The following is an 18,030-nucleotide window of genomic DNA, read 5'->3' on the forward strand; positions in this document are numbered from 1 at the left end:
GGGAGGTGGAGAAGGAGCAGGAGAAGGAAAAGCAGCAGGAGCTGGACAAGGAGCAGGAGGTGGACAAGGAGCAGGAGGTTGACAAGGAGCAGGAGGTGGAGAAGGAGCAGGAGGAGGAGAAGGACCAGGAGGGGGAAGAGGAGATTGAGTTGAAGAAGAAGCTGGAGGAGGAGCAGGAGCAGGAGGAGGTGAAGAATGAGCAGGAGGTCAGGAGGAGCAGGAGTGGGAGAAGGAACAGGAGCTGGACACGGAGCAGGAGGTGGACAAGGAGCAGGAATTGGACAAGGAGCAGGAGGTGGACAAGGAGCAGGAGTTGGACAAGGAGAAGGAGGAGCAGAAAGAGGTGGAGACGGAGCAGGAGGGGGAGAAGGAGCATGCGGTGGACAAGGAGCAGGAGGGGGAGGAGGAGGACGAGGAGGAGAAGGAGCAGGAGCTGGAGATGGAGCAGGAGGAGAAGAAGGAGCAGGCCGAGAAGAAGGAGCAGGAGAAGGAGAAGGAGCAGGAGAAGGAGACGGAGCAGGAGGTGGAGAAGGAGCTGGAGGCGGAGAAGGAGCAGGAGGTGGAGAAGGAGCACGAGGTGGAGAAGGAGCAGGAGGTGAAGGAGCAGGAGGTGGAGAAGGAGCAGGAGGGAGAAAAGGAGCGGGAGGTGGATAAGGGGCAGGAGGAGGAGAAGGAGGAGAAGAAGCAGCAGGAGGTGACGAATGAGCAGGATTGGAGAAGGAGCAGCAGGTGGAGAAGGAGCAGGAGGTGGAGATGGAGAAGGAGGGCGACAAGGAGCAGGAGGACGAGAAGGAACAGGAGGACGAGATGGAGCAGTCGGTGGACAAGGAGCAGGTGGTGGACAAGGAGCAGGAGGTTGACAAGGAGCAGGAGGTTGACAAGGAGCAGGTGGAGGAGAAGGACCAGGAGGGGGAGCAGGAGATGGAGTTGGAGACGAAGCTGGAGGAGGAGCAGGAGCAGGAGGAGAAGAAGGAGCAGGAGTTGGAGAAGGAGCAGGAGGTGGCGACGGAGCAGAAGGAGGAGAAGGAGCAGGACGAGGAGAAGGAGCAGGAGGAGGAGAAGGAGCAGGAGTGGAGAAGGAGCAGGAGAAGAAGAAGGAGTAGCAGGAGGAGTAGGAACAGGAGGAGGAGAAGGAGCAGGAGGAGGAGAAGGCTCAAGAGGTGGAGAAGGAACAGCAGGTGGAGAAGGAGCAGGGGGGAGACAATGAGCGTGAGGTGGATAAGGAGCAGGAGGTTGAGAAGGACGAGAAGAAGGGGGAGGAGGTGGTGAATGAGCAGGAGTGGAGAGAAGGAGCAGCAGGTGGAGAAGGAGCAGGAGGTGGAGAAAGAGCAGGAGTGGAAAAGGAGCAGGAGATGGAGAAGGAGCAGGAGGGCAGGATGGAGCAGGAGGGCGAGACCGAGCAGGAGGTGGACAAGGAGCAGGAGATGGACAAGGAGCAGGAGGTGGAGAAGGAGCAGGAGGTGGAGAAGGAGCAGGAGGGAGTGAAGGAGCAGGAGGGGAAGGAGGAGGACGAGGAGGAGAAGGAGCAGGAGCTGGAGATTGAGCAGAAATTGAGAAGGAGCAGGAGGAGAAGAAGGAGCAGGCGGAGAAGAAGGAGCAGGAGAAGGAGAAGGAGAAGGACGAGGAGAAGGAGCAGGAGGAGGAGTAGGAGCAGGAGGAGGAGAATGAGCAGGAGGTGAAGAAGGAGCAAGAGGTGGAGAAGGAGCAGGAGATGGAGAAGGAGCAGGTGGGAGACAATGAGCGGGAGGTGGATAAGGAGGAGGAGGTGGACAAGGAGCAGGAGGTGGACAAGGAGCAGGAGGAGGAGAAGGAGGTGGAGTAGCAGGAGGAGTTGGAGAAGGAGCAGGAGGAGGTGAAAGAACAGGAAGTGGATAAGAAACAACAGGTGGAGAAGGAGCAGGAGGGGGAGTAGGAGAAGGAGTTGGAGATGAAGCAGTAGCAGTAGCAGGAGCAGGAGGAGAAGAAGGAGCAGGAGGTGGAGAAGGAGCAGGAGGTGGAGACGGAGCAGGAGGAGGAGAAAGTGCAGGAAGAAGAGAATGAGCAGGAGGAGGAGAAGAAGCAGCATTGGAGAAGGAGCAGGAGAAGAAGAAGGATCAGGAGGTGGAGTAGGAGCAGAAGGAGGAGAAGGAGCAGGAGTTGGAGAAGGCGCAAGATGAGAAGCAGCAGGAGGTGGAGAAGGAGCAGGAGGACGAGAAGGAGCAGGAGGAGGAGAAGGAGCAGGAGGACGAGAAGGAGCAGGAGGGAGCGGTGGAGCTGGAGGGCGATAAGGAGCAGAAGGGCGCGGAGGAACAGTAGTTGGACAAGCAGCAACAGATGGAGAAGGAGCAGGAGGTGAACAATGAGCAGGAGGTGGACAAGAATCAGGAGGTGGACACGGAGGAGGAGGTGTTCAAGGAGCAGGAGGTGGACAAGGAGCAGGAGGTGGACAAGGATCAGGAGGTGGAGAAGGAGGTGGAGGAGGAGAAGGAGGTGGAGAAGGAGCAGGAGGAGAAGCAGGAGAAGGATTTGGAGAAGAAGCAGGAGGAGGAGCAGGAGCAGGATTAGAACAAGGGGCAGGAGGTGCAGGAGGAGCAGGAGGTGGAGAAGGAGCAGGAGGTGTAAAAGGAGCAGAAGGTGGGGAAGGAGCAGGAGGTGGACAAGGAGCAGGAGGTGGACAACGAGCAGGAGGTGGAGAAGGAGCAGCAGGAGGAGAAGGGACAGGAGAAGGAGAAGATGCAATCGGTGGAGAAGGAGGAGGAGGCGGAGAAGGACCAGGAGGTGTAAAAGGAGCAGGAGGTGTAAAAGGAGCAGGAGGTGGAGAAGGAGCAGGTGGTGGACAAGGAGCAGAAGGTGGACAAGGAGCAGAAGGTGGACAAGGAGCAGAAGGTGGACAAGGAGCAGGAGGTGGAGAAGGAGGTGGTGGAGGAGAAGAAGGTGGAGAAGGAGCAGGAGGAGGAGAAGGAGCAGAAGGTGGACAAGGAGCAGAAGGTGGACAAGGAGCAGAAGGTGGACAAGGAGCAGGAGGTGGAGAAGGAGGTGGTGGAGGAGAAGAAGGTGGAGAAGGAGCAGGAGGAGGAGAAGGAACAGGAGAAAGAGAAGAAGCAATAGGTGGAAAAGGAGCAGGAAGCGGAGAAGGACCAGGAAGGCGAGTAGGAGCAGGAGGGCGAGAAGGAGCAGTAGGGCGAGAAGGAGCAGTAGGGCGAGAAGGAGCTGGAGGACGAGATGGAGCAGGATGGCGAGAAGGAGCACTAGGTGGACAAGGAGCAGGAGGTGGACAATGAGCAGGAGGTGGACAAGGAGCAGGAGGAGGAGAAGGAGATGGAGGTGGACACGGAGCAGGAGGTGGACAATGAGCAGGAGGTGCACATGGAGCCGGAGGTGGACAAGGAGCAGGAGGAGGAGAAGGAGTTGGAGGAGGAGAAGGACGTGGAGAAGGATCAGGAGGAGGAGAAGGAACAGGAGGTGGAGAAGAAGCAGGAGGAGGAGATGGAGCAGGAGGAGGAGAAGGAGCAGGAGGAGGAGAAGGAGCAGGAGAAGAAGAAGTAGCAGGAGGAGGAGAAGGAGGTGGAGGAGGAGGAGGTGGAGAAGGAGCAGGAGGAAGAGAAGGAACAGGAGGTGGAAAAGAAGCAATAGGTGGAGAAGAAGCAGGAGGCGGAGAAGGACCAGCAGGGGGAGTTGGAGAAGAAGCTGGAGGACGAGGATGAGGAGGAGGAGCGTGAGAAGGAGCAGGAATTGGAGAAGGAGCAGGAGGAGGAGAAGGAACAGAAGGAGGAGAAGGAGCAGGATGTTGGGATGGAGCCGTAGTGGAGAAGGAGCGGGAGAAGAAGAAGGAGCAGGAGGAGGAGTAGGAGCAGGAGGAGTAGAAGGAGCAGGAGGTGGAGAAAGAGCAAGATGTGGAGAAGGAGCAGGAGGTCGAGATGGAGCAGGAGGAGGAGAAGTTACAGAACAAGGAGCAGGAGGTGGTGAATGAGCAGGAGTGGAAAAGGAGCAGCAGGTGGAGAAAGAGCAGGAGAAGGAGGTGGAGAAGTAGCAGCAGGAAAAGAAGAAGCCGCAGGAGGAGAAGTAGCAGCATGTGGAGAAGGAGCAGAAGCGGGAGAAGGAGCTGAAGCGGGAGAAGGAGCAGAAGCGGGAGAAGGAGCAGAAGCGGGAGTAGGAGCTGGAGCGGGAGAAGGAGAATGAAGAGGAAAAGGAGCAGGAGGAGGAGGTTGAGCAAAAGTGGAGAAGGAGCAGGAGGTAGAGAATGATGAGGAGGTGGAGAAGGAGCAGGGGTGGAGAACAAGAAGGAGGAGGCGATTGAGCAGGAGGTGGGGATGGAGCATTATGTGGAGAATGAGCTTCAGCAGGAGGGTGAGCAAGACGAGGAGTGTGAGCTGGAGGAGCTGAAGGAGCAGGAGGAGGAGGAGAAGGAGCAGATGGAGGTTGAGCTGCAGGTGGAGAAGGAGCAGGAGGTGGAGAAGGAGCAGGAGGAGGAGAAGGAGCAGGAGGGTGAAAAGGAGCAGGAGGAAGACAAGGAGCAGGAGGTGGAGAAGGAGCATGAGGAGGAGAAGGAGGAGATGAAGCAGCAGGAGGTGGTGAATGAGCAGGAGTGGAGAAGGAGCAGGAGGTGGAGAAGGAGCAGCAGGTCAGGAGGAGCAGGAGGGCGAGAAGGAGCAGGAGGGCGAGAAGGAGCAGGAGGGCGAGAAGGAGCAGGAGGTGGACAAGGAGAAGGAGGTAGACAATAAGCAGGAGGTGGACAAGGAGCAGGAGGTGGACAAGGAGCAGGACGTGGACAAGGAGCATGAGGAGGAGAAGGAGGTGGAGATGGAGCAGGAATTGAGAAGGAGGAGAAGAAGGAGCAGGCGGAGAAGAAGGAGCTGGAGGTGGACAAAGAGCAGGAGGTGGACAAGGAGCAGGAGGTGGACAATGAGCAGGAGGTGTACAAGGAGCGGGAGGTGGAGAAGGAGCAGGAGAAGGAAAAGCAGCAGGAGCTGGACAAGGAGCAGGAGGTGGACAAGGAGCAGGAGGTTGACAAGGAGCAGGAGGTGGAGAAGGAGCAGGAGGAGGAGAAGGACCAGGAGGGGGAAGAGGAGATTGAGTTGAAGAAGAAGCTGGAGGAGGAGCAGGAGCAGGAGGAGGTGAAGAATGAGCAGGAGGTCAGGAGGAGCAGGAGTGGGAGAAGGAACAGGAGCTGGACACGGAGCAGGAGGTGGACAAGGAGCAGGAATTGGACAAGGAGCAGGAGGTGGACAAGGAGCAGGAGTTGGACAAGGAGAAGGAGGAGCAGAAAGAGGTGGAGACGGAGCAGGAGGGGGAGAAGGAGCATGCGGTGGACAAGGAGCAGGAGGGGGAGGAGGAGGACGAGGAGGAGAAGGAGCAGGAGCTGGAGATGGAGCAGGAGGAGAAGAAGGAGCAGGCCGAGAAGAAGGAGCAGGAGAAGGAGAAGGAGCAGGAGAAGGAGACGGAGCAGGAGGTGGAGAAGGAGCTGGAGGCGGAGAAGGAGCAGGAGGTGGAGAAGGAGCACGAGGTGGAGAAGGAGCAGGAGGTGAAGGAGCAGGAGGTGGAGAAGGAGCAGGAGGGAGAAAAGGAGCGGGAGGTGGATAAGGGGCAGGAGGAGGAGAAGGAGGAGAAGAAGCAGCAGGAGGTGACGAATGAGCAGGATTGGAGAAGGAGCAGCAGGTGGAGAAGGAGCAGGAGGTGGAGATGGAGAAGGAGGGCGACAAGGAGCAGGAGGACGAGAAGGAACAGGAGGACGAGATGGAGCACTCGGTGGACAAGGAGCAGGTGGTGGACAAGGAGCAGGAGGTTGACAAGGAGCAGGAGGTTGACAAGGAGCAGGTGGAGGAGAAGGACCAGGAGGGGGAGCAGGAGATGGAGTTGGAGACGAAGCTGGAGGAGGAGCAGGAGCAGGAGGAGAAGAAGGAGCAGGAGTTGGAGAAGGAGCAGGAGGTGGCGACGGAGCAGAAGGAGGAGAAGGAGCAGGACGAGGAGAAGGAGCAGGAGGAGGAGAAGGAGCAGGAGTGGAGAAGGAGCAGGAGAAGAAGAAGGAGTAGCAGGAGGAGTAGGAACAGGAGGAGGAGAAGGAGCAGGAGGAGGAGAAGGCTCAAGAGGTGGTGAAGGAACAGCAGGTGGAGAAGGAGCAGGGGGGAGACAATGAGCGTGAGGTGGATAAGGAGCAGGAGGTTGAGAAGGACGAGAAGAAGGGGGAGGAGGTGGTGAATGAGCAGGAGTGGAGAGAAGGAGCAGCAGGTGGAGAAGGAGCAGGAGGTGGAGAAAGAGCAGGAGTGGAAAAGGAGCAGGAGATGGAGAAGGAGCAGGAGGGCAGGATGGAGCAGGAGGGCGAGACCGAGCAGGAGGTGGACAAGGAGCAGGAGATGGACAAGGAGCAGGAGGTGGAGAAGGAGCAGGAGGTGGAGAAGGAGCAGGAGGGAGTGAAGGAGCAGGAGGGGAAGGAGGAGGACGAGGAGGAGAAGGAGCAGGAGCTGGAGATTGAGCAGAAATTGAGAAGGAGCAGGAGGAGAAGAAGGAGCAGGCGGAGAAGAAGGAGCAGGAGAAGGAGAAGGAGAAGGACGAGGAGAAGGAGCAGGAGGAGGAGTAGGAGCAGGAGGAGGAGAATGAGCAGGAGGTGAAGAAGGAGCAAGAGGTGGAGAAGGAGCAGGAGATGGAGAAGGAGCAGGTGGGAGACAATGAGCGGGAGGTGGATAAGGAGGAGGAGGTGGACAAGGAGCAGGAGGTGGACAAGGAGCAGGAGGAGGAGAAGGAGGTGGAGTAGCAGGAGGAGTTGGAGAAGGAGCAGGAGGAGGTGAAAGAACAGGAAGTGGATAAGAAACAACAGGTGGAGAAGGAGCAGGAGGGGGAGTAGGAGAAGGAGTTGGAGATGAAGCAGTAGCAGTAGCAGGAGCAGGAGGAGAAGAAGGAGCAGGAGGTGGAGAAGGAGCAGGAGGTGGAGACGGAGCAGGAGGAGGAGAAAGTGCAGGAAGAAGAGAATGAGCAGGAGGAGGAGAAGAAGCAGCATTGGAGAAGGAGCAGGAGAAGAAGAAGGATCAGGAGGTGGAGTAGGAGCAGAAGGAGGAGAAGGAGCAGGAGTTGGAGAAGGCGCAAGATGAGAAGCAGCAGGAGGTGGAGAAGGAGCAGGAGGACGAGAAGGAGCAGGAGGAGGAGAAGGAGCAGGAGGACGAGAAGGAGCAGGAGGGAGCGGTGGAGCTGGAGGGCGATAAGGAGCAGAAGGGCGCGGAGGAACAGTAGTTGGACAAGGAGCAACAGATGGAGAAGGAGCAGGAGGTGAATAATGAGCAGGAGGTGGACAAGAATCAGGAGGTGGACACGGAGGAGGAGGTGTTCAAGGAGCAGGAGGTGGACAAGGAGCAGGAGGTGGACAAGGATCAGGAGGTGGAGAAGGAGGTGGAGGAGGAGAAGGAGGTGGAGAAGGAGCAGGAGGAGAAGCAGGAGAAGGATTTGGAGAAGAAGCAGGAGGAGGAGCAGGAGCAGGATTAGAACAAGGGGCAGGAGGTGCAGGAGGAGCAGGAGGTGGAGAAGGAGCAGGAGGTGTAAAAGGAGCAGAAGGTGGGGAAGGAGCAGGAGGTGGACAAGGAGCAGGAGGTGGACAACGAGCAGGAGGTGGAGAAGGAGCAGCAGGAGGAGAAGGGACAGGAGAAGGAGAAGATGCAATCGGTGGAGAAGGAGGAGGAGGCGGAGAAGGACCAGGAGGTGTAAAAGGAGCAGGAGGTGTAAAAGGAGCAGGAGGTGGAGAAGGAGCAGGTGGTGGACAAGGAGCAGAAGGTGGACAAGGAGCAGAAGGTGGACAAGGAGCAGAAGGTGGACAAGGAGCAGGAGGTGGAGAAGGAGGTGGTGGAGGAGAAGAAGGTGGAGAAGGAGCAGGAGGAGGAGAAGGAGCAGAAGGTGGACAAGGAGCAGAAGGTGGACAAGGAGCAGAAGGTGGACAAGGAGCAGGAGGTGGAGAAGGAGGTGGTGGAGGAGAAGAAGGTGGAGAAGGAGCAGGAGGAGGAGAAGGAACAGGAGAAAGAGAAGAAGCAATAGGTGGAAAAGGAGCAGGAGGCGGAGAAGGACCAGGAAGGCGAGTAGGAGCAGGAGGGCGAGAAGGAGCAGTAGGGCGAGAAGGAGCAGTAGGGCGAGAAGGAGCTGGAGGACGAGATGGAGCAGGATGGCGAGAAGGAGCACTAGGTGGACAAGGAGCAGGAGGTGGACAATGAGCAGGAGGTGGACAAGGAGCAGGAGGAGGAGAAGGAGATGGAGGTGGACACGGAGCAGGAGGTGGACAATGAGCAGGAGGTGCACATGGAGCCGGAGGTGGACAAGGAGCAGGAGGAGGAGAAGGAGTTGGAGGAGGAGAAGGACGTGGAGAAGGATCAGGAGGAGGAGAAGGAACAGGAGGTGGAGAAGAAGCAGGAGGAGGAGATGGAGCAGGAGGAGGAGAAGGAGCAGGAGGAGGAGAAGGAGCAGGAGAAGAAGAAGTAGCAGGAGGAGGAGAAGGAGGTGGAGGAGGAGGAGGAGGTGGAGAAGGAGCAGGAGGAAGAGAAGGAACAGGAGGTGGAAAAGAAGCAATAGGTGGAGAAGAAGCAGGAGGCGGAGAAGGACCAGCAGGGGGAGTTGGAGAAGAAGCTGGAGGACGAGGATGAGGAGGAGGAGCGTGAGAAGGAGCAGGAATTGGAGAAGGAGCAGGAGGAGGAGAAGGAACAGAAGGAGGAGAAGGAGCAGGATGTTGGGATGGAGCCGTAGTGGAGAAGGAGCGGGAGAAGAAGAAGGAGCAGGAGGAGGAGTAGGAGCAGGAGGAGTAGAAGGAGCAGGAGGTGGAGAAAGAGCAAGATGTGGAGAAGGAGCAGGAGGTCGAGATGGAGCAGGAGGAGGAGAAGTTACAGAACAAGGAGCAGGAGGTGGTGAATGAGCAGGAGTGGAAAAGGAGCAGCAGGTGGAGAAAGAGCAGGAGAAGGAGGTGGAGAAGTAGCAGCAGGAAAAGAAGAAGCCGCAGGAGGAGAAGTAGCAGCATGTGGAGAAGGAGCAGAAGCGGGAGAAGGAGCTGAAGCGGGAGAAGGAGCAGAAGCGGGAGAAGGAGCAGAAGCGGGAGTAGGAGCTGGAGCGGGAGAAGGAGAATGAAGAGGAAAAGGAGCAGGAGGAGGAGGTTGAGCAAAAGTGGAGAAGGAGCAGGAGGTAGAGAATGATGAGGAGGTGGAGAAGGAGCAGGGGTGGAGAACAAGAAGGAGGAGGCGATTGAGCAGGAGGTGGGGATGGAGCATTATGTGGAGAATGAGCTTCAGCAGGAGGGTGAGCAAGACGAGGAGTGTGAGCTGGAGGAGCTGAAGGAGCAGGAGGAGGAGGAGAAGGAGCAGATGGAGGTTGAGCTGCAGGTGGAGAAGGAGCAGGAGGTGGAGAACGAGCAGGAGGAGGAGTTTGAGCAGGACGGGGAGAAGGAGCAGAAGGGGGAGAAGAAGCAGAAGGGCGTGCAGCAGCAGGAGGGGAAGAAGGAGCAGGAGTGGTAGAAGGAGCAGGAGGTGGAGAAGGAGCAGGAGGGGGAGGAGGAGAAGGAGCAGGAGCTGGAGATGGAGCAGGAAGTGAGAAGGAGCAGGAGGAGAAGAAGGAGCAGGCGGAGAAGAAGGAGCAGGAGAAGGAGTAGGAGTAGGAAAAGGAGAAGGAGCAGGATGTGCAGAAGGATCAGGAGGAGGAGAAGGAGCAGGAGGAGGAGAAGGAGCAGGAGGTGGAGATGGAGCAGGAGTGCAGAAGCAGCAGGAGAAGAAGAACAGCAGGAGGAGGAGTAGGTTGCAGGAGGAGGAGAAGGCGCAAGATGAGGAGAAGGAGCAGGAAGTGGCGAAGGAGCTGTAGGTGGAGAAGGAGCAGGAGGGAGACAAGGAGCAGGAGGTGGAGAAGGAGCAGGAGGAGGAGAAGGAGCAGGAGCAGGAGCAGGAGCATGAGGTGGAGAAGGAGCAGGAGGAGGAGAAGAAGCCGGAGGTGAAGGTGGAGCCGGAGTGGAGAAGGAGCAGGAGAAGAAAAAGGAGCAGGAGGAGGAGTAGAAGCAGGAGGAGGAGAAGAAGCAGGAGGTGGAGAAGGAGCAGGAGGGAGACAAGGAGCAGGAGGTGGAGAAGGAGCAGGAGGAGGAGAAGGAGCAGGAGGAATAGGAGGAGGATGAGTAGGAGGTGGAGATGGAGCAGGAGAAGGAGAAGGAGCAGGAGGTGGAGATCAAGCCGGAGTGGAGAAGGAGCAGGAGAAGAAGAAGGAGCAGGAGGAGGACTCGCAGCAGAAGGAGGAGAAGGAGCAGAAGGTGGAGAAGGCGCAAGATGAGGAGAAGGAGCAGGAGGTGGAGAAGGAGCAGGAGTGGAGGAGGAGCAGGAAAAGCAGAAGCAGCGCGAGGAGGAGTATGAGCAGGAGGAGGAGAAGGAGCAGGAGATGGAGAAGGCGGAAAATGAGGAGAAGGGGCAGGAGGTGGAGACGGAGCAGGAGGAGCAGAAGGAACAGGAGGTGGAGAAGGAGCAGGAGGTGGAGAAGGAGCAGGAGGTGGAGAAGGAGCAGGAGGTGGGGAAGTAGCAGGAGGTGGAGAAGGAGCAGGAGGTGGAGATGGAGCAGGAAGTGAGAAGGAGCAGGAGGAGAAGAAGGAGCAGGCGGAGAAGAAGGAGCAGGAGAAGGAGTAGGAGTAGGAAAAGGAGAAGGAGCAGGATGTGCAGAAGGATCCGGAGGAGGAGAAGGAGCAGGAGGAGGAGAAGGAGCAGGAGGTGGAGATGGAGCAGGAGTGCAGAAGGAGCAGGAGAAGAAGAACAGCAGGAGGAGGAGTAGGTTGCAGGAGGAGTAGAAGGCGCAAGATGAGGAGAAGGAGCAGGAAGTGGCGAAGGAGCTTTCGGTGGAGAAGGAGCAGGAGGGAGACAAGGAGCCGGAGGTGGAGAAGGAGCAGGAGGAGGAGAAGGAGCAGGAGCAGGAGCAGGAGCATGAGGTGGAGAAGGAGCAGGAAGAGGAGAAGGAGCAGGAGGAGGAGAAGGAGCAGGAGGTGGTGAATGAGCAGGAGTCGAGAAGGAGCAGGAGGTGGACAAGGAGCAGGAGTTGGACAACGAGCAGGAGGTGGAGCATGAGCAGGAGGTGAAGAAGTTGCAGGAGGTGGAGAATGAGCAGGAGGTGGAGAAGGAGCAGGAGAAGGAGAAGGAGCAGGAGGCGGAGATTGAGCAGGAGGAGGAGAAGGAGCAGGAGTGCAGAAGGAGCAGGAGAAGAAGAAAGAGCAGTAGGTGGAGAAGGCGCAAGAAGAAGAGAAGGAGAAGGATGTGGAGAAGGAGCAGGAGGAGAAGAAGAAGCCGGAGGTGAAGGTGGAGCCGGAGTGGAGAAGGAGCAGGAGAAGAAAAAGGAGCAGGAGGAGGAGTAGAAGCAGGAGGAGGAGAAGAAGCAGGAGGTGGAGAAGGAGCAGGAGGGAGACAAGGAGCAGGAGGTGGAGAAGGAGCAGGAGGAGGAGAAGGTGCAGGAGGAAGAGGAGGAGGAGGAGCAGGAGGTGGAGATGAAGCCGGAGTGGAGAAGGAGCAGGAGAAGAAGACCGAGCAGGAGGAGGACTCCCAGCAGAAGGAGGAGAAGGAGCAGAAGGTGGAGAAGGCGCCAGATGAGGAGAAGGAGCAGGAGGTGGAGAAGGAGCAGAAGAGGAGGAGGAGCCGGAGAAGTAGAAGCAGCGCGAGGAGGAGTATGAGCAGGAGGAGGAGAAGGAGCAGGAGATGGAGAAGGCGGAAAATGAGGAGAAGGGGCAGGAGGTGGAGAATGAGCAGGACGAGGAGAAGGAGGTGCAGGAGGAGAAGGAGGTGGAGACGGAGCAGGAGGAGGAGAAGGAACAGGAGGTGGAGAAGGAGAAGGAGGTGGAGAAGGAGCAGGAGGTGGAGAAGGAGCAGGAGGTGGGAATGTAGCAGGAGGTGGAGAAGGAGCAGTAGGTGGAGAAGGAGCAGGAGGTGGAGAAGGACCAGAAGGGGGAGTAGGTGAAGGAGTTGGAGAAGAAGCAGGAGGAGGAGCATGTGAAGGAGTTGGAGAAGAAGCAGGAGGAGGAGCATGAGCAGGAGGAGAAGAAGGAGCAGGAGGTGGAGAAGGAGAAGGAGGTGGAGAAGGAGCAGGAGGAGGAGAAGGAGCAGGTGGAGGAGAAGGACCAGAAGGGGGAGTAGGTGAAGGCGTTGGAGAAGAAGCAGGAGGAGGAGCATGAGCAGGAGGAGAAGAAGGAGCAGGAGGTGGAGAAGGAGCAGGAGGTGGAGAAGGAGCAGGAGGAGGAGAAGGAGCAGGAGGAGGAGAAGGAGCAGGAGTGCAGAAGGAGCAGGAGATGAAGAAAGAGCAGGAGGTGGAGAAGGCGCAAGAAGAGGAGAAGGAGAAGGAGTTGGAGAAGAAGCAGGAGGAGGAGCATGTGAAGGAGTTGGAGAAGAAGCAGGAGGAGGAGCATGAGCAGGAGGAGAAGAAGGAGCAGGAGGTGGAGAAGGAGCAGGAGGTGGGGAAGGAGCAGGAGGTGGGGAAGGAGCAGGGGAAGGAGAAGGAGCAGGAGGTGGAGATATAGCAGGAGGTGGAGAAGGAGCAGGAGGTGGAGAAGGAGCAGTAGGGAGAAAAGGAGGAGGAGGAAGTCAAAGAGCCGGAGGTGGAGAAGGAGCAGGTGGAGGAGGAGCAGAAGGAGCAGGAGGTGGTGAACGAGCAGGAGTGGAGAAGGAGCAGGATGTGAAGAAGGAGCAGGAGGGCAGGAAGTAGCAGGAGGGCGAGAAGGAGCAGGAGGTGGACAATGAGCAGGAGGTGGACAAGGAACAGGAGGAGGAGAAGAAGCAACAGGTGGAGAACGAGCAGGTGGCTGAAAAGGACCAGGAGGACGAGTAGGAGAAGGAGTTGGAGAAGAAGCAGGAGGAGGAGCAGGAGCAGGAGGAGAAGAAGGAGCAGGAGGTGGAAAAGTAGCAGGAGGGCGAGAAGGAGCAGGAGGGCGAGAAGGAGCAGGAGGGCGAGAAGGAGCAGGAGGTGGAGAATGAGCAGGAGGAGGAGAAGGAGGAGAAGAAGGAGCAGGAGGTGGTGAATGAGCAGAAATGGAGAAGGAGCAGGAGGTGGACAAGGAGCAGGGGGAGGAGAAGGAGATGGAGGAGGAGAAGGACGTGGAGAAGGATCAGGAGGAGGAGAAGGAACAGGAGGTGGAGAATAAGCAGGAGGAGGAGATGGAGCAGGTGGAGGAGAATGAGCAGGAGAAGAAGAAGTAGCAGGAGGTGGATAAGGAGTTGGAGGAGGAGGAGGAGGTGGAGAAGGAGCAGGAGGAAGAGAAGGAACAGGAGGTGGAAAAGAAGCAATAGGTGGAGAAGAAGCACGAGGCGGAGAAGAACCAGCAGGGGGAGTAGGAGAAGGAGTTGGAGAAGAAGCTGGAGGACGAGGATGAGGAGGAGGAGGAGCAGAAGGAGCAGGAATTGGAGAAGGAGTAGGAGGAGGAGAAGGAGCAGAAGGAGGAGAAGGAGCAGGAGGTGGAGATGGCACAAGATGAGGAGATGGAGCAGGAGGTGGAGAAGGAGTAGGAGGTCGAGAAGGAGCAGGAGGTGGAGAAGGAGCAGGAGGGAGAAAAGGAGCAGGAGGAAGACAAGAAGCTGGAGGTGGAGAAGGAGCAGGAGGAGGAGAATGAGGAGAAGAAGGAGCAGGAGGTGGTGAATGAGCAGAAATGGAGAAGGAGCAGGAGGTGGACAAGGAGCAGGGGGGCGTGAAGGAGCTGGAGGACGAGAAGGAGCAGGAAGGCGAGAAGGAGCACTAGGTGGACAAGGAGCAGGAGGTGCACAAGGAGCAGGAGGTGGACAAGGATCAGGAGGTGGACAAGGATCAGGAGATGGACACAGAGCAGGAGGTGGACAATGAGAAGGAGGTGGGGTAGGAGCAGGAGAAGGAGAAGGGGCAGGAGGTGGAGATGGAGCAGGAGGTGGAGAAGGAGCAGGAGGTGGAGAAGGAGCAGAAGGGAGAAAAGGAGCAGGAGGGAGTCAAAGAGCAGGAGGTGGAGAAGGAGCAGGAAGAGGAGAAGGAGGAGAAGAAGGAGCAGGAGGTGGTGAATGAGCAGGAGTCGAGGAGGAGCAGGAGGTGGAGAAGGAGCAGGAGGGCAGGAAGTAGCAGGAGGGCGAGAAGGATCAGGAGGTGGACAAGGAGCAGGAGGTGGACAAGGAGCAGGAGGTGGACAAGGAGCAGGAGGTGGACAAGGAACAGGAGGAGGAGAAGAAGCAACAGGTGGAGAACGAGCAGGTGGCTGAAAAGGACCAGGATGGCGAGTAGGAGAAGGAGTTGGAGAAGAAGCAGGAGGAGGAGCAGTAGCAGGAGGTGAAGAAGGAGCAGGAGGTGGAGAATGAGCAGGAGGTGCAGAAGGAGCAGGAGGTGGAAAAGGAGCAGGAGGTGGAAAAGGAGCAGTAGGGCGAGAAGGAGCAGGAGGGCGAGATGGAGCACTAGGTGGACAAGGAGCAGGAGGTGTACAATGAGCAGGAGGTGGACATGGAAACGGAGGTGGACAAGGAGCAGGAGGTGGACAAGGAGCAGGAGGTGGACAAGGAGCAGGATGTGGACAAGGAGCAGGAGGTAGATAAGGAGCAGGAGGTGGACAAGGTGCAGGATGTGGACAAGGAGCAGGAGGAGGAGAAGGAGATGGAGGAGGAGAAGGACGTGGAGAAGGATCAGGAGGAGGAGAAGGAACAGGAGGTGGAGAAGAAGCAGGAGGAGGAGAAGGAGCAGGAGGAGGAGAAGGAGCAGGAGGAGGAGAAGGATCAGGAGAAGAAGAAGTAGCAGGAGGAGGAGAAGGAGGTGGAGGAGGAGAAGGAGGTGGAGAAGGAGCAGGAGGAAGAGAAGGAACAGGAGATGGAAAAGAAGCAGTCGGTGGAGAAGCAGCAGGAGGGAGACATGGAGCAGGAGGTGGAGAAGGAGCAGGAGAAAGACGTGAAGAAGTAACAGCAGGAGCAGAAGAAGCAGCAGGAGGAGAAGTAGCAGCAAGAGGAGACGGAGCAGGAGCGGGAGAAGGAGCAGAAGCGGGAGTAGGAGCAGGAGCGGGAGAAGGAGCATGTAGTGGAGAAGGAGCAGGAGGAGGAGGTTGAGCAAAAGTGGAGAAGGAGCACGAGTTGGAGAATGAAGAGGAGGTGGAGAAGGAGCAGGAGGAGGAGAAGGAGCTGGAGGAGAAGAAGGAGCAGGAGGTGGAGATGGAGCCGGAGTGGAGAAGGAGGAGGAGAAGGAGGTGGAGGAGGAGAAGGAGGTGGAGAAAGATCAGGAGGAGGAGAAGGAACAGGAGGTGGAGAAGAAACAGGAGGTGGAGAAGAAGCAGGAGGAGGAGAAGGAGCAGGAGGAGGAGAAGGAGCAGGAGGAGGAGAAGGAGCAGGAGGAGGAGATGGAGATGGAGGAGGAGAAGGACGTGGAGAAGGATCAGGAGGAGGAGAAGGAACAGGAGGTGGAGAAGAAGCAGGAGGAGGAGAAGGAGCAGGAGGAGGAGAAGGAGCAGCATAAGAAGAAGTAGCAGGAGGAGGAGAAGAAGGTGGAGGAGGAACAGGAGGTGGAAAAGAAGCAATAGGTGGAGAAGGAGCAGCAGGCGGAGAAGGAGCAGGTGGAGGAGAAGGAGGAGGAGCAGGAGGCGGAGAAGGTGCAGGAGGTGGAAAAGGAGCAGTAGGTGGAGAAGGAGCAGGAGGGAGACATGGAGCAGGAGGGAGACATCGAGCAGGAGGTGGAGAAGGAGCAGGTGGAGGAGAAGGAGGAGGAGCAGGAGGCGGAGAAGGAACAGGAGGTGGAAAAGGAGCAGGAGGAGGAGAAGGAGAAGGAGGAGGGGCAGGAGGAGGAGCAGGATGAGGAGCAGGAGGCGGAGAAGGAGCAGGAGGTGGAAAAGGAGCAGGAGGTCGAGAAGGAGCAGGAGGGCAGATGGAGCAGGAGGGCGAGAATGCGCAGGAGTGGACAAGGTGCAGGAGATGTACAAGCAGCAGGAGGAGGAGCAGGAGGAGGAGCAGGAGCCGGAGAAGGAGCAGGAGAAGGAAAAGGAGCAGGAGGAGGAGAATGAGCAGGAGTGGAGAAGGAGCAGGAGAAGAAGAAGGAACAGGAGGAGGAGAAGGAGCAGGAGGAGGAGAAGGAGCAGGAGGTGGAGATGGCGCAAGATGAGGAGATGGAGCAGGAGGTGGAGAAGGAGGAGGAGGTGGAGAAGGAGCAGTAGGTGGAGAAGGAGCAGGAGGGAGAAAAGGAGCAGGAGGAAGACAAGAAGCAGGAGGTGGAGAAGGAGCAGGAGGAGGAGAAGGAGGAGAAGAAGGAGCAGGAGTGGTGAATGAGCAGAAATGGAGAAGGAGCAGGAGGTGGAGAAGGCGCAAGAAGAGGAGAAGGAGAAGTAGGTGGAGAAGGAGCAGGAGGAGAAGAAGAAGCCGGAGGTGAAGGTGGAGCCGGATTGGAGAAGGAGCAGGAGAAGAAAAAGGAGCAGGAGGAGTAGTAGAAGCAGGAGGAGGAGAAGAAGCAGGAGGTGGAGAAGGAGCAGGAGGGAGACAAGGAGCAGGAGGTGGAGAATGAGCAGGAGGTGGAGAAGGAGCAGGAGGAAGAGGAGGAGGAGGAGCAGGAGGTGGAGATGGAGCAGGAGAAGGAGAAGGAGCAGGAGGTGGAGATGAAGCCGGAGTGGAGAAGTAGCAGGAGAAGAAGAAGGAGCAGGAGGAGGACTCCCAGCAGAAGGAGGAGAAGGAGCAGAAGGTGGAGAAGGCGCAAGATGAGGAGAAGGAGCAGGAGGTGGAGAAGGAGCAGAAGAGGAGGAGGAGCAGGAGAAGTAGAAGCAGCGCGAGGAGGAGTATGAGCAGGAGGAGGAGAAGGAGCAGGAGATGGAGAAGGCGGAAAATGAGGAGAAGGGGCAGGAGGTGGAGAATGAGCAGGAGGTGGAGAAGGAGCAGGAGGTGGACAAGGAGCAGGAGGAGGAGAAGGAGGTGGAGGAGGAGAAGGAGGTGGAGACGGAGCAGGAGGAGGAGAAGGAAGAGGAGGTGGAGAAGGAGAAGGAGGTGGAGAAGGAGCAGGAGGTGGAGAAGGAGCAGGAGGTGGGGAAGGCGCAAGAAGAGGAGAAGGAGAAGGAGGTGGGGAAGGAGCAGGAGGAGGAGCAGGTGAAGGAGTTGGAGAAGAAGCAGGAGGAGGAGCATGAGCAGGAGGAGAAGAAGGAGCATGAGGTGGAGAAGGAGAAGGAGGTGAAGAAGGAGCAGGAGGAGGAGAAGGAGCAGGAGGAGGAGAAGGAGCAGGAGTGCAGAAGGAGCAGGAGATGAAGAAAGAACAGGAGGTGGAGAAGGCGCAAGAAGAGGAGAAGGAGAAGGAGGTGGGGAAGGAGCAGGAGGTGGGGAAGGAGCAGGGGAAGGAGAAGGAGCAGGAGGTGGAGATATAGCAGGAGGTGGAGAAGGAGCAGGAGGGCGAGAAGGAGCAGGAGGGAGTCAAAGAGCCGGAGGTGGAGAAGGAGCAGGTGGAGGAGAAGGAGAAGGAGGAGAAGAAGGAGCAGGAGGTGGTGAACGAGCAGGAGTGGAGAAGGAGCAGGATGTGAAGAAGGAGCAGGAGGGCAGGAAGTAGCAGGAGGGCGAGAAGGAGCAGGAGGTGGACAAGGAGCAGGAGGTGGACAAGGAGCAGGAGGTGGACAAGGAGCAGGAGGGGGACAAGGAACAGGAGGAGGAGAAGAAGCAACAGGTGGAGAACGAGCAGATGGCTGAAAAGGACCAGGAGCACGAGTAGGAGAAGGAGTTGGAGAAGAAGCAGGAGGTGGAGAATGAGCAGGAGGCCGAGAAGGAGCAGGATGGCGAGAAGGAGCAGAAGGGAGAAAAGGAGCAGGAGGCAGTCAAAGAGCAGGAGGTGGAGAAGGAGCAGGAGGAGGAGAAGGAGGAGAAGAAGGAGCAGGAGGTGGTGAATGAGCAGGAGTCGAGAAGGAGCAGGAGGTGGACAAGGAGCAGGAGGTGGACAAGGAGCAGGAGTTGGTCAAGGAGCAGGAGTTGGACAAGGAGCAGGAGGTGGACATGGAGCAGGAGGTCGACAAGGAACAGGAGGAGGAGAAGGAGGTGGAGGAGGAGAAGGAGGTGGAGAAGGAGCAGGAGGCGGAAAAGGACCAGGAGGGTGAGTAGGAGCAGGAGGGCAAGAAGGAGCAGGAGGGCGAGAAGGAGCTGG

The sequence above is a fragment of the Heptranchias perlo genome, chromosome 36 (assembly GCF_035084215.1).
Source record: "Heptranchias perlo isolate sHepPer1 chromosome 36, sHepPer1.hap1, whole genome shotgun sequence".
Classification (NCBI taxonomy): domain Eukaryota; kingdom Metazoa; phylum Chordata; class Chondrichthyes; order Hexanchiformes; family Hexanchidae; genus Heptranchias; species Heptranchias perlo.